Below are 13660 nucleotides of genomic sequence, written 5' to 3'. Positions count from 1 at the left end.
CATTCACCCTTCGCTATAATGTACAATTTGCCTTCAAAGTAATTATCTTTGTTCCACATCCAATCTTTTCCCCCCCGGATTTTTGCCCTCTCTTCCTCAGCATTAAAAGAAGGCAGGTCAAAGGCTGGCTAATACGCGCCCCTTGACTCAAGGATACCTAGCAGCCTCGTTAGAGTAGGAAGTCACTTGGCGCTCCCATCTCAACACCTTTCCCCGCACGACGCCTCTCACCTGTTTCCAGCTTGGTGGGAGTTAAGCACCTAACTCTCTCAGGCCCTTTTGAACATCTAGGCCCCAACACACGAGCGGTAAAGCCCAGAGACAAATTTTAGCATTGTTAGGCCCTTCCTTGCTTTATCCACCAAGCTGCTATTTCGGTTGATTCCTGCTTTATCACCTCAACTTACACAACTGCATTCCCATTGATCCCCCACAGAACACCAAATCGATGCACATTTCTCTTCCTTAGGTTAGGGGCAGAAGTTGCACATAAACTGGTTTAAGTCATCAGAAACTGGTTTAAACCTGTAACAGAACAAAAGTTCAGTGCGCATAAACCAGTTTGAAAATGGCTGAAATTGGTTTAAGATAAAAACTGGTTGAATGTAGTATCAGACTTAACTGATTTGAGTCAAACTGGTTTATGAAACTGCTGTCCCAGACGCCTTCCTGGTACAGGTGAAATCACAGTCCACAGCAACCCAGCATGCTTTGCAGCCCTGGGCTGGGCTGGGCTGTTTGCTCTAGCAGAGAAGGGCTGGAGGAGGGGGAGGCAGGGACTTCCTCCCCACCCCCCAGGTAAACCCCAGCTAGGGTCTGGGGCCAGGGAGGGAGGTTAAATCCCCCTTCTCCCAAGTACAGAGCTGCCCTGCTGTGCTAAACTTACTGCTGGCTGTAACTGTGGACTACAAATCCCTGAGGCACCTGGAAGCAGGAAGAAGTGATGAGCAACCCTGCAGGGTCCTGCTACTGTGACTGTGGACTGCAAATCCCAAAGACCTTGGGGGCAGCAGGAAGAGGAAGTGAATGTACAGCCCATGCCAGAAAGCCATGCTCTAGCACCCCCCAACTTCTGGCCTGAGCCACTGCAGGCGTGTGACTGCATTTCCTGAATCAAAAGTGAATGTCTGTTCACTTGTTAATCAGTTTAATCTCTGCAGTTTAGACTAACCTGCAAAGACTGAATTGATTCAGCCTCAAGCTTTTTGACTGTCTGTGCTTAGCCTTACTGCTTACACCACAGTTTCCACCAGCAGAGAACCAGCCCCTGGGAACTCCTCAAGCCCACAGGGAAGTTTCCAGTCCCGAGATGAAACCACAGGCTAACATGGAAGCTGGAAGGCAGGTGGGGGGAAGGGAGTCACCAGTGACATTAATTTGCTCTTGACAAAGCAGCTCACTTTCCTTCCCACCCCTCCACCCCCTTCTTTGAGGTTCAGGTTTCTGAAACCTTTCAAGGTCATGTATACTTTCCTAGCAAATACTCAGCTGACCAAAAAACTGTTCACCAGTTGAAACTTGGACCATTCATCATGGAAACATCAAAAAGTTTTGCTTCTTGCTGGCTTGCCAAAAATTATATCTTCTGGGGTGGAAATATTTCTGGTGTTGCTTTAGGGTGGAGGGGGGAACCGTAACAAGCCTCTCATAGGAAGACAGACTTAGATCAGGAAATACTTCTTCAAAAATCACCGATGAACTCGACAAGTTCAGACTTATTGCTCAGGTTTCTGCTACAGAAGGACACAAGAACAGCAACTGTTTGCAATAATGACCTGGCTGCTACAGGAACAATCAGGATGATGGAGTGCCAGTCATTTCTCAAGTTTCAGGTAATATTTATTTACCAGCTTGGAAAAGGGTTGCACTATACTGAGCAGAAAGAAACAAAACCCAAGAAGGTTTCCCATGGCAGCAATAAAAAAAACTCCTCAGATTTGTTCTTTTCTGATTTACAGTATATGGCTAGTTTTTAAACGGACTCCGTCCAGGTAGACTAGGCAGCAATTATGTCTCTTACACGCAGCATAATTAGGTTTACATCAGCTGTAACATTATTAAAACTCACCAGATGGTGCTACAGTTGCAATTGTCTTAGTGGTTTTTTTCCTTTGAATATGCTGGATGATAGATCTTGGGGGAAAAAACGCTGTGTGTTAGCTCTGGTGCAGTTTGTCTCTTTTTAAAAAAAAATTGTCAGCCTAAATATTAAAAATTACAAGGTTGCCTTAAAAAAAATAAAGAGAAACTGACAACAACAACTTCTGGGTTGCTTTACTTGCACTTGTGTTTGATCCATTAGTGTTCATATATTCCAGTTTTTCTTCATTACCAATAAGACTAGAAATCTTTTTTTTTTCCGACTGAACGCAGCAATTTACACATATTTATATTATCCCAGGAGCTGACTTTGCAAGAAATGCCAAACACAGGATTTCATTGTGAATCTTGCTAACAGCTATCAACAGTGGCTTTTTCCCCTCTTTCTTTTCTTTCTTTCTTTTTACTACTGAAGTTTGCTCCACTTAAATCTGTCAGACTTGCTCATTACTAGCTCTGGCTGTGATCATGTCCAAGTACACCGAACAGTTTATGGCCCCAAGCTAGAACATGAATACTCTAAGCTATCATGGGGCATTGCAGGCATACAGCTGTAATGCTTTCCTCTGCTGTTCTCATCAGAATAATTCCAGGGGACAGAGAAGGACTTATCATTAGAAGTCAGCCTCTGCCACCCATTTACCCATGCCACGATACCACATGCACAGACAGTTCACTCCATCACCATACCGTAACTGCCGGAGAACTCAGCTGTGCTGACAATTGCAGCTCTTAAACTCTGCTTTTCTAGGCATCCTTTGACAACATCTGATGAAGGGAGCTTCAGCCCACAAAAGCTTGTGCTGTATCTATATAAAGGCATAGCTCTATAGATCTATTTGTATATCTAGATAGATAGATAATATAGATATATCTATATATCTATACATATACATATCTAGAGATAGAGATAGAGAGAAAGAGAGACAGAGAGAGAGATACATATCTAGAGATAGATGGATGGATCACTCTACATACACATATCTAGAGAGAGATGTATCTACACATCTATACATATACATATCTAGAGATAGATATATAGATGTGTATGTGTATAGATAGATACATACATACACACACACACACCCCCCAGTCAGCTCCTGGGATACGTACGTATGTACATGTGCACGTGTGTGTGCGCACAATCTAATTTAGTTAGTGTATAAGGATGTGCCATCTATCCTTCCTTCTAAATCACTGTAAATGGCCATGTACAATAATTTTGCCTCTTCCTCTCAAAGTGAACAAAAAATCTCTCTAAGTTTTGACCAGGTCTGCACTTGCTAGGAGAGAACAAAGCACTATTTGCCTATAAACAGATACTCAAGATTAGAGCCAAATTCTCTGCTGGCTCGTGTGTTACCACCCAGAACGTAGTTCAAGGCCCACCATCATTTCAGTGCTGCTACCGAATCCCTTTGATCTGGTGTCTTTAATCAATGGACACAAGGATAGCTTAGCGAGACAAAATTTTATGTAGCTTTTCTGCTTCCTAATTAACAGACAGCGTTGCAATGAAAAGAAAAATCCTAATTAATTTTTACTGAGCCTTGTACGAAAAAAATCCTCGTCGCAATTTACTACATCTGCACGAAGCAAAACAAATGGAGTCATGTTGCTAGTTGGGTTTTTTCTGGTCCTGGAAAACAAGTTAGCAAAAATGAAAATCTAATCAAAATAGTTAATAATCTCAGATAAAATAAATCAAGCTATTTCCACTACTTTGCTCAGGACAAATGGCTCCAGTTCACCAAATATCAGACAATTTACTTCAGTGGGACTGCATGTATCCTTAGCATTATGTACATGCTCAAGTCCCTTACTGAATTAAAAGCAAATTGAAAGCTGAAGTCATTGATTCCTGTCCCTACACATGGAAAACCTCATAGCTGAAAGTCATGGTTTGCCGTTGTTCTTGTGCTACATATGCATGTAATCCCAAGAAAAACCTAAGCCTCACAGCCCAAAAACAGCACAAGACAAACCGATGTTCTGAAATTAAGGCAGAAATTTAAAAAAAAATAAACCAAAAAAACCCAAAGAAAACATTTTTAAAGCTTTCTTTTAACCCAGTTCCCATTCAGATTAATTGGGACTGGAGGCCTGTATCCCCCAAACGGCTTTGATAAATAACCCCACCCTAAAAATGCAGGAGTTGAAATACTGCATATTAGCCAATGAGGAAATCCATTCGTTACACACAAGTTGCCCAGACTGCAAAGAACAGCTGGTCCAAGAGAAAGACACAATCCCAAAGAAGACTGTTGCGCCTGCATTGGATTTGCTACATGCTAAAACTCAGGTCCCCTGATAAACAAGGTGAAAAATATATTTTCTGGATGTATCTATCCTAAGACTGAAATCACCCCTGCAGTACCAGCCAGTGAAATCACCACTGTAGGACATGCCCATGCAAAGGAATACGGCACAAAGACTGGTAGAGTCAAAGAAGACACTTGCCATCCCCACTGCCCAGCCGTGGAAGAGCAGCCACCCCCACGGGAGCTGGAGCCCGGCCGCAGAGGACAGCTGTGCCTGGCCCCTTCAGCACCGTTTGTAAAAAAAACTACAATCTTCCCCGTTAGAAGTGGCTTCAAACAAGCGGGTAACAGGAATTCACGGAGAGCTGGGGAAGCTATGCACCAGGGGGGAGATTGCATGGGAAAAGACCTTCGTAGCCCAAGAAGCACAGAGGAGATGGAGGCCAAGAGCTGTTTGAAAGGGCTCTCAGCCTAATGGCTGCAATGCCTGGCTCTCCCACGGCACCAGATCTGCAAACATCTTCATAAGGATGCCGGTGCCATTGACCCCACTTTACAGACATGGAAACTGAGGCACAGGGAAGTGGCTTGCCCAAGAGGATGAAACCAGGCACCCAAGTGCAAAATTAACAAGACAGCAGCCCTAGCATGAGTCTGAATTCACTCATCACCCCTGTGCAGACGGCCTCTCTGAGCTAACACCCTTACAATGAGCTTTGCTCAAGAGTGCTCAGAGGGATGAACTAGCGCTGTCAAGCGAGCACTGTGAGCTAGAAGCTCCTGCTTTGCACTGGCTCCCAGTACATCTCTCCTCATCCAACTTGCCACACCAGCCAAATGACTTCCCAAGAGCCTTCAGCCTAACGTCAGACTGCTCTGCACCTATACACAAGGGCTCCTCATAACCCCCCTTCTGAAACCACCCCCGATGTCCTCCAACAGCTTGCCAGTAGGAGCTCAGTAAGAAGTAAACCAAGTGCTTTTCTCTTACAACTACAGACAACTTTGCTCTGCTAATTATTATTCTCTTGTCAAAAACATTCTTCCCCTAATTATATCTGCCCATCAACATGGCAAGCTCAGAAGCTATTTATTTTTAATTATTCAGCTTATCCAGTGCCCCAGCATTTTGAAATGCACTCTCTGAAATTTCTAATGAAAATACCACATGTTAACATCTCATTATTCCCACTCAAAACACTCAGAGAATGTGCTCCTGTTATACTCTGGGTTGCTGTCTGACTGTTATGCAATTAGTCACACTGTAGTTCATCCATTTATTATTTATATCCCACATGTACACACACACATGCACAAATACTTTAAGTTTAGAATTAAAAGCCCGTTAACGCAAGCTGTTCAAAGCCAGGAAAGCAAGCAGGTAGGGCAGCCTCTTCTCAGGCCTTCCCATCTGACATTCAGCTAGCTCCTTCTCCTTCCTCAATCCACAGCCCATCTCCCAACCCTTCTCTTCCACGGTTCCCTTCTCTTCAACCCCACAGTGTTTCTGCTTGTGACCAACTCCAGAACTGGTGCAAAAGTCCCCTGGGTGGGATGGAAACACTATCCTTATTTCACTGGGAGGTAAAAAAAATGAGGGTGGGAAGGGAGCTCAGGAGGTCACATCCAAACCCCCTGCTCCAAGCAGGACCAGCCCCAACTACATCGTCCCAGCCATGACTGTCGAGCCGGGTCTTCAAAACCTCCAAGGATGGAGACTCCACCACCTCTCTGGTTAACTTGTTCCAGTGTTTTACTGCCCTCCTAGGGAGAATAGTTTTCCTAATAACTAACTTAAGCTTATAAAACATGCAATGATGTGTAATAAATAATGTAAAGACATTTTCTCAAGGTCACACAGAAAACCTCGTAGCACTTCCATTGGCCTGCAGAAACCCAGGTTGTTTGCACCTCAAGACTATCCTGCCATCAGAAACCAAGCTCCACTCCTGACACACCATTGTTAATCTGTGGTAGCACCACAGAAGTCATTCTGGATTTGCCCCGGTCTAGCTGGGAGCAGACTTTGGCCCAATGGAAACAACCCAGCATAGCTTTTGGCCCTTCATTGCAGGTCAGGTAACAATCAGTTGGTTGCGTCAACCTTTCTGCCCAGATCAGGCAGCAGCCGCTTTCCAGCAACGCTCCTTCCCAACAAAAGAACTTCTGTTTAGAAGCGGTGTCACCACTGCCAAGTGCTCTCAGAGGTGAGATATCAGAAGTTATCACAGATTATTTTAGTCAACATGGGAGGTTTGGGGAGGGTGGGAAAAAAAAAGGATTTAACTCCTTATAGGAAACAACTGTCATAAAAATGGAGAAGTAGGAGGCTGAGATCACAGAGAAGAGGAAGGATATTTCTTCCCCCATTTTGCAAACGCTTCTGAAGCTCCGGACTGCAGACACGCTAAATATGCCAGATGCTGGGAAAGTTAACAGCAGCACTCTCCACATCCCACCATATCTCAGTGCAAGGATCTCAGAGACCTTGACAAATATTAATTAGGTCTCAGCTTGTCTTTTCTGCTCTTCTCTTGCACTTCAGGATCAAACAGCACTTTTGGGGGGGGGGTTTAATAGATTTTGGGTTTCATGAATAAATAGCACAAGCCAGGGGGGATAAAGAAGGTGAAGGGGATTTCATGACTGAAACCCCAATGTTATCCCTACGAGTTTTCTTTGATAGGTCACTAAATTGTCTTACTGTCCAGGTGGAGAGAGTTTGAAGCAGCTGATGGGATCCCAGGCAAACAGCTAAGCAGAAGATCACTGGTAAACATATCATTCGTTTTGGACTCCTACAATGATCGCCTCAACAAGACTTCATGGCAGCGAGCTTTACAGGTTAACGAACAGCATATTTTCTTTAAAAGCAGGCGGCAGGGCCTTTAGTGCATGTTGAATGTGTTGCTTCTTGAACGCTATTCAATGTTTTACTGATGTGTTGTCACAAAAGATACCCAGGAGGTGCCCGATTACCTACCGTTCATTGGTTTTGGTGCATTCCCTATTCCCTCTCGCCAAGCTAAACTATCCTGGGGTTTTCCCTCCTCCTTGCATGGGAATTTCTCCATGCCCAATCATTTTCACAGGCCACTTTGACATACGCTGGTCTTCCTTTTCAAGTGGAGACAACTCCAGGATACCAAGTGAAGGAGCTGCACTAATTTCTTGTTTGGAAGAAGGAAGTCCACTGGGTAGGCCTTTAATCGTCTAATCTTCAGCAGATGCTCCTGGATGCAACATTCAGCTCCCCCAAAACTTACATGGGGAAGTGCTCCAAAACAGGAGACTCCCACCCCAGTAAAGACCTATTTTCTGGGATTTTACGGCAGGCTACATGTGGATTTGGTGGCATGGGCCCTTACCCCGCGATGGTGTCATTTGTTTCCCTGAACATCAAGCATAGTCTGCTTTGTGCATGACAGATGTGCAAACCCTTAAGAGACTGTTGAAAATTTAATGGAGATGGAGTTAAAAATGCAAACAGTCAATGCTGCAGTAAGTGGAGAAGGAACAGGCATCTCTTTAAAGTCATCAAGGAGGCAAGGAGGGGGCAGAGCACAGGAATCACTAATTATCCTCACCCAAAATTAACACTGGAGGCAGAAGAAACCAGGAACTACTGTGCCCTGCAGTTAAGAGGGTTTGATGCAGCTGTTTTGGAGGGTTTCTGGGGCAAGGATTTGCTTGAGGACACAATTTTCCTATTGTGGGCCTCCAATTATAGCTAAGTGAGCTCAAAAGGGCATCTCTGCTAGCCAAGCCATCATGAAGAGGACCTACAGGTTCACAAGGAGACTCCACAGGGCAGTCGATGGAGAGCAGTGGTGTGCATGCGCGTGCACACACACGCAGAAGGAATCAAAACTCACGGCAGAGGTGGCATCTTTTATTAGAGCAGCTAGATATTTGCAAAACAAAATCTTTATTTGCAAGCTTTTGGGTACAAGCACCCTTCATCAGGCATCGGAGATTGCAAAGATTGTAAAAGTTCTCCTAAGTAGAAATGAAAATTAATATTTCACATGCGCGTGCACACGCACACACAGAAACTACTGGTTTGTTCTTACCTCTAAGCTCATAATACTACATCTTATACTGAGATGAATTTGTAGGGAGGGGAAACCTGCAAAGAATGCGTCCTTCTTCCACCCAAGGCTTAGGAGAGAAAGCTGGCTGCCCATCTCATGCCCGCAGAGATGAGGGAGACGATGTTGGCGCTCTTCTTCCCCTCTGTCTCGAATTCTCAACGAGGAGACCCGAGGTGCTGAACCCTCAAAGCCAGGCACCATTTTTACAACACCTAAAAACACTTCGCCGATCTTTCTTAGGGATTTTGAATTTTTCTTTTCCTACATCAGGGCAAACCCCATGCCCTTTTTGCTGCTACCAACGCCCAGATTGAGGATTTGAGGGACAGCTTCAATGCTTGCCTGGCTGCAAGAACCGAGACGACATACCGCCCAATTATCCACATTCCTTCATGTCACTAAATGAGGATCCTGGGAAGCATCAGACAGGCGAAGGGTCAAAGAGGCAGCAGGGGCCGGACAGCACCCGAGGGGCAAGAGGAAGCATTTAGAGGTCTGCTTTGCGTGACAGTACTGCCCAGGCGGAGACGCAGCCTGGCTCCAGCGAGGGGCTGCCGTCCAGGCTGCTCCAACAACTGCTGGGACAACAATGAAAATAGGGTAAGGACTGCTGACCACCACAGAAACAAGCCCTAGGTTCAAAATGAGCCTGTCTGAAGCCATCCCCCTGGGAGAAGACCGATGTGCAGAAGGCGAGACAAAATGCTGAGCAGGCGATCTCAGCTCGAGGGACCCCGATCACACGCCCACCACACGCTCGCCCCAGCTCCTATCATCCCTTTTCTCTCTCTGGAAGAAAAAAATTAATTAAGACAACTCAACAGGACAGAAAATAAATCCCTGGGAATGGTACCACAGGGCTCCAGTTCGAATTATTTCAACAGCACATTCAGAAATATTATCAGATCATCGGGGAAAGTTTTCTCCGTTGTTCTTTACCCAAAAATAGTTACCTTCTTCCTTTCAAAACTCTTCCCAATTCAACGGGCAACAATATCCGAGTCCTCACATTCAGGCAGAGGCTTTATTTCTTATGCTGCAGACTAGGGGCCTGACCCTCTGCCAGGGCGAGGGATATGGCTGACACTCACTGTGCGACAGGCATCCTTGCATGAAATGTAAGCTGCTGCGTCCCCAAAGGGACTCATCTAGAGCACGGCCTCCAGGGCAAGGCCTCTTAGCACTCTGCATCTGCCACATCTGCATTTTGCAAGAATAACAGTGGGTTTCTGAACCGAGAAGCGGGCGCGCGCAGGCACACAAGCCATGGAAACCAGCAACCGAAGCACTCTCACCATGTCAATTAACTATATCTTTAAGGTCAAATCTGGAGCAATGTCTTAGTAACTGAAGGCTATGATAGCTACAGTCCCCTTACATAATAGAGTTATAAAAATACAATTGAGAAAGATGCCTGTCTCTTAAAAAGACAAATGACAGGCTACATTTGCTGTTGGAAGTAAGCAACTCCTTCCTCTTGCTTATAAAATTTACATCAAGCCATGTTTCTGAGCTCCAGAATAGCCAAGCATTTCTTTTCTTTTTTTTCAGACAGGGATATCAATTTGTGTAGCTCTAATTTATTTTGAGCTAAAATTTATTAGCACTTCCTGAAAAATGCAAGTGTAGCAAATTGCCGTGCTCATCATGATAAATCAAATCACTTAGTCAAACTTTAGGTTATATTCAAATTTTATTTTGTTCTAAGAAAAGCCCCCGGCCTCAATAGCTTAAAAGCCAGCCGCAGATCTGAGACTGGCTTTTCATGGCTCACTTTCACTCGAGCAGTCCTTTATCAAGCTGCTAAGTCTGCAACAATGGAGAGCAGCCTATTTATTTAAGAAGCGGATTCTTTTCTTTTTTAATCTCTCCTGGCCAAGTTCTTTTTCAAAGTTTGCTTTTATCAGACAATCGTGAACTGAGCACAGCTACTAAATTCTTGACCCTTGCAGCAATATAAAAGAGATGCTCTTACTTTCGTGACACTTGTTGGCTGGTTTGGAGTCACCTTTAGTCAAGGACCTATAATTTCCTATTCCTGGCTTCTTTCCTTCGTGCACATCTGAAATGGAGGTGCAGCCTTTGCACAAAGCAGCTGACGCCGGAGGAACGCTCTTGTTCTTAAACCAAAGACAAGATTTGTTCTGTTTTCTCAATACAAGCCTAAAACACACAGAGAGCTGGTAGTTTTGGACCCCAGTTTTGCCCAGTTTGAGGCACCCCCAAAGGACCTTACTCCCAATGTGGCACTTGATACCATCTAATATATATATATATATCTATATATATATATATATCTATATATCTAATATATACCTTCTAATATATATATCTAATAGATATCTTCTAATATACCTTCTAATATATATCTCTCTATAGATATATAGAGAGATATATATTAGAAGGTATCAAATGCCACATTATATACCTCACACACACACACACACACACACACACACACACACACACACACACACACACACACACAATATCTCTCTATATATCTATATCTAGATATATAGAGAGATATAGCTATGGCCCTTTGACATATACACACATTTTATATAATGTCAAAGGGCCATAGCTATATCTCTATATCTATATATATTAGAAGGTACCAAGTGCCACATTGGGAGTAAGGCCCTTTGGGGGTGCAGTCAAAGGGTCTTGAAAGATATCTATATCCAGATACAACAGATATAGATATAGATACAACAGATCTAGACATCCAGATATCTATATCCAGATCAATCTCAAGACCCTTTGACTGCATATCAAGCAGATCACCCAAAGCCGGGCACACAAAAGTCATTAGTCCTTTTTTTTTTTTTAATATAATTTTAATCTAACTAGTAGGAAAAAGGCTCCCCCCACAGTTGGGACACGTCTCTGTACCAAAGAGTGGACAAGAGCTGAAGGACTACAAAAACGTCTTCACAGCCATGGTCGTGGGACACTGGACCCCATGGCTTCCTAACACAGCTCATCGTCTCATCACACTAATTCAGCCAGCCAATTTCTCCACGTGTGCAAAACGTCTCAGCCTTGCACCATGGGGTCTCTAAGGAACAGGCATACAGTATGTCCTTCGCCAATGCAGCTTGGCCAACTGTGCGTTGGCCTCAGCTTGGCCAACTGTGATTAGACTCTGCCATTGCTGACAGGGCACTTCCCAGCGGGTTGTTCGTTTCTCTCGTCCTGGCTAAAAGTCAGGATCGTTCTTTTCCGAATCAAAAAGGAAAAAGCATTTAACCCTTTCCCCCACCTGCTTCCAGCTGAAACAGCTTTTAGAAATGGAGTCCAACAATATGCTTCTCTTCTAAAATGAAAGCTTGCTCAATCACCTGTTTGATCTACTACAGGCACTAGATGCCTGGGTAAACTTCTCAGCAAATTAAAATTCATCTTAACCTTTCTCTGAAGTAAAGCACAGGGTACTGTCAAGTCCATAACTACCAAAATTATATGGCAGCTCGTTTTCCCACTACTACAGCAATTGCAGCGCATACACCAGTCGTAGATACAAAACTCCAAATCAATACAACTTCTGATTTATAAATAATTACAGTGAAAAGACCAAGGACAAAAAGGAGCAGGAAGAGAATGCATATTTCATGGCATCTGCGTGTGGAAACCAACAAAGAATATATTATTGAACAGAGTTAAATATTCATCTCTGTCATTAAGATGTTTGGGGCACGCATTTTGCTGCTACAGATGCAAAATGGTTGACATACATTGCAACTCTGAGCATGATGTGTATATGGTGAAAGCACATACGGCAGGGGCGGGCAATTATTTTGGGCGGAGGGCCACTTACTGAGTTTTGGCAAGCCATCAAGGGTTGCAGGACAGGCAACCAGGGGCAGATAAATATTAATCTGACCTAATATTTTCCATCCCCTGTGCTACCCCCACATTTGCTCTCCGTTGCTTTCAGCAAAGAGACCCTTGCCAGGTGCACAAGTGGGTCTCCCTTATGCTGGAGTCCAACCGGGAATGTACAGGTTGAAGAATTACAAGAAGTCAGGGTGCTACGTGTGCCTAATTAAGGGTATCATAAAATATCAGACCTCTTTTCCCATTAGAGAAGCAGCACTGATGTTACTGAAGACAGCACCGTCACAAGCACGTCCAAGGGCAGAATTAAGGTTACAGGCTTAAAATGTCGGCACTTCTTGACTTCCAGCAATATCATCGTGCAGCAGGACCGCTGTTTGATGGGATATAGTGGTGCTGAGAGTATTCTTCACAACAGCATTGCATTTGCCTCCATACCTCAACGATTTTACTCAGTCATCATCATCCACCTCAAGCTATTTAAATTGGTCTCTTTTGCTAAGTATTCATTTTCTGGGACTACAGCGTCTTTCTTTTCGGAAGGGGAGGGGGCAAAGCTGTGTCTTAGAAGCATCACCAAACACTTATATATTAGGTAGTTCCTTATTCCAAAAATATGCTTATCATCAGATCTTTTCCCGTGGCTTTGCATGAAAAATACAGGTCAGAGAGGATAATAAATTCCTTCACTTGACAATTTTTTCAATTACCAGGCACGTTAAAATGATGCTTCCACAAACAGGTTGCAAGGCACAGGCTGAAAAAAAAAAAAAAAAACCCTATTAATTTACTGTAAATCTATTTAAAGAGGAAATTCACGCTTTGCAGGGTTTAACCATTAGTCCTAGGAGTTATTTTACAGCTGGACTGAGCGAGCGTATGAGCCCCTGAGGGTCATTTCAAAGACGTGGCACCGCCGCGGCGGGGATGTGGCATGTGCAAGGAGCCCCCGATTCACGAGCACATTTGGGCATGTATTTAACCTTTAATCACACACTCATCTGGTCATTTCAATGGCTCTTCAGCACATGCTTTCTGCATAGAGTTGCTGGAGTGAACTGGGCAAGCGACTTATTTTTTATTCCCCTCTCAGCATTTTTTTTTTTTTTGCAAAGATCTGCCTTCAAAAACTCTTAATTTCCACCGAGTTTGGAGCACTTTTCTGGTACTCGGGCAGGTATCACTCGCAAACTTCATAATACAGCATTTTTACACCCAAAGAGAGAGAAAAAAGCAACAGGGAGAAGCCAAGGGAATTTTCCACATCCTTACCTAGGTACATCGACTCCCAGTCACCAAGACAGGGCAACTCAGCTAGAAGGGCTCAGAAACCATGAAGGAAGAGGAAGCAGCAGCTGGACAAAG

At 44.0% G+C, this 13660-nt stretch overlaps 1 protein-coding gene and 1 long non-coding RNA gene across 3 annotated transcripts in view; one reads left to right on the top strand and one right to left on the bottom strand.

The window, feature by feature from the left end:
• The window catches only part of GPC3 (glypican 3), a 202436-nt gene that overhangs the window by 112993 nt on the left and 75783 nt on the right, over positions 1 to 13660 (bottom strand). The window lies entirely within an intron of this gene.
• Positions 1494 to 12662, top strand: LOC109284434 (uncharacterized). The gene is made up of 3 exons (XR_002091886.2): positions 1494 to 1832; positions 7073 to 7205; positions 12544 to 12662. It is a non-coding gene; the product is annotated as an uncharacterized LOC109284434 (long non-coding RNA).

The sequence above is a fragment of the Alligator mississippiensis genome, chromosome 8 (assembly GCF_030867095.1).
Source record: "Alligator mississippiensis isolate rAllMis1 chromosome 8, rAllMis1, whole genome shotgun sequence".
NCBI lineage: Eukaryota > Metazoa > Chordata > Crocodylia > Alligatoridae > Alligator > Alligator mississippiensis.
This window is presented reverse-complemented; position numbering and strand designations above follow the sequence as displayed.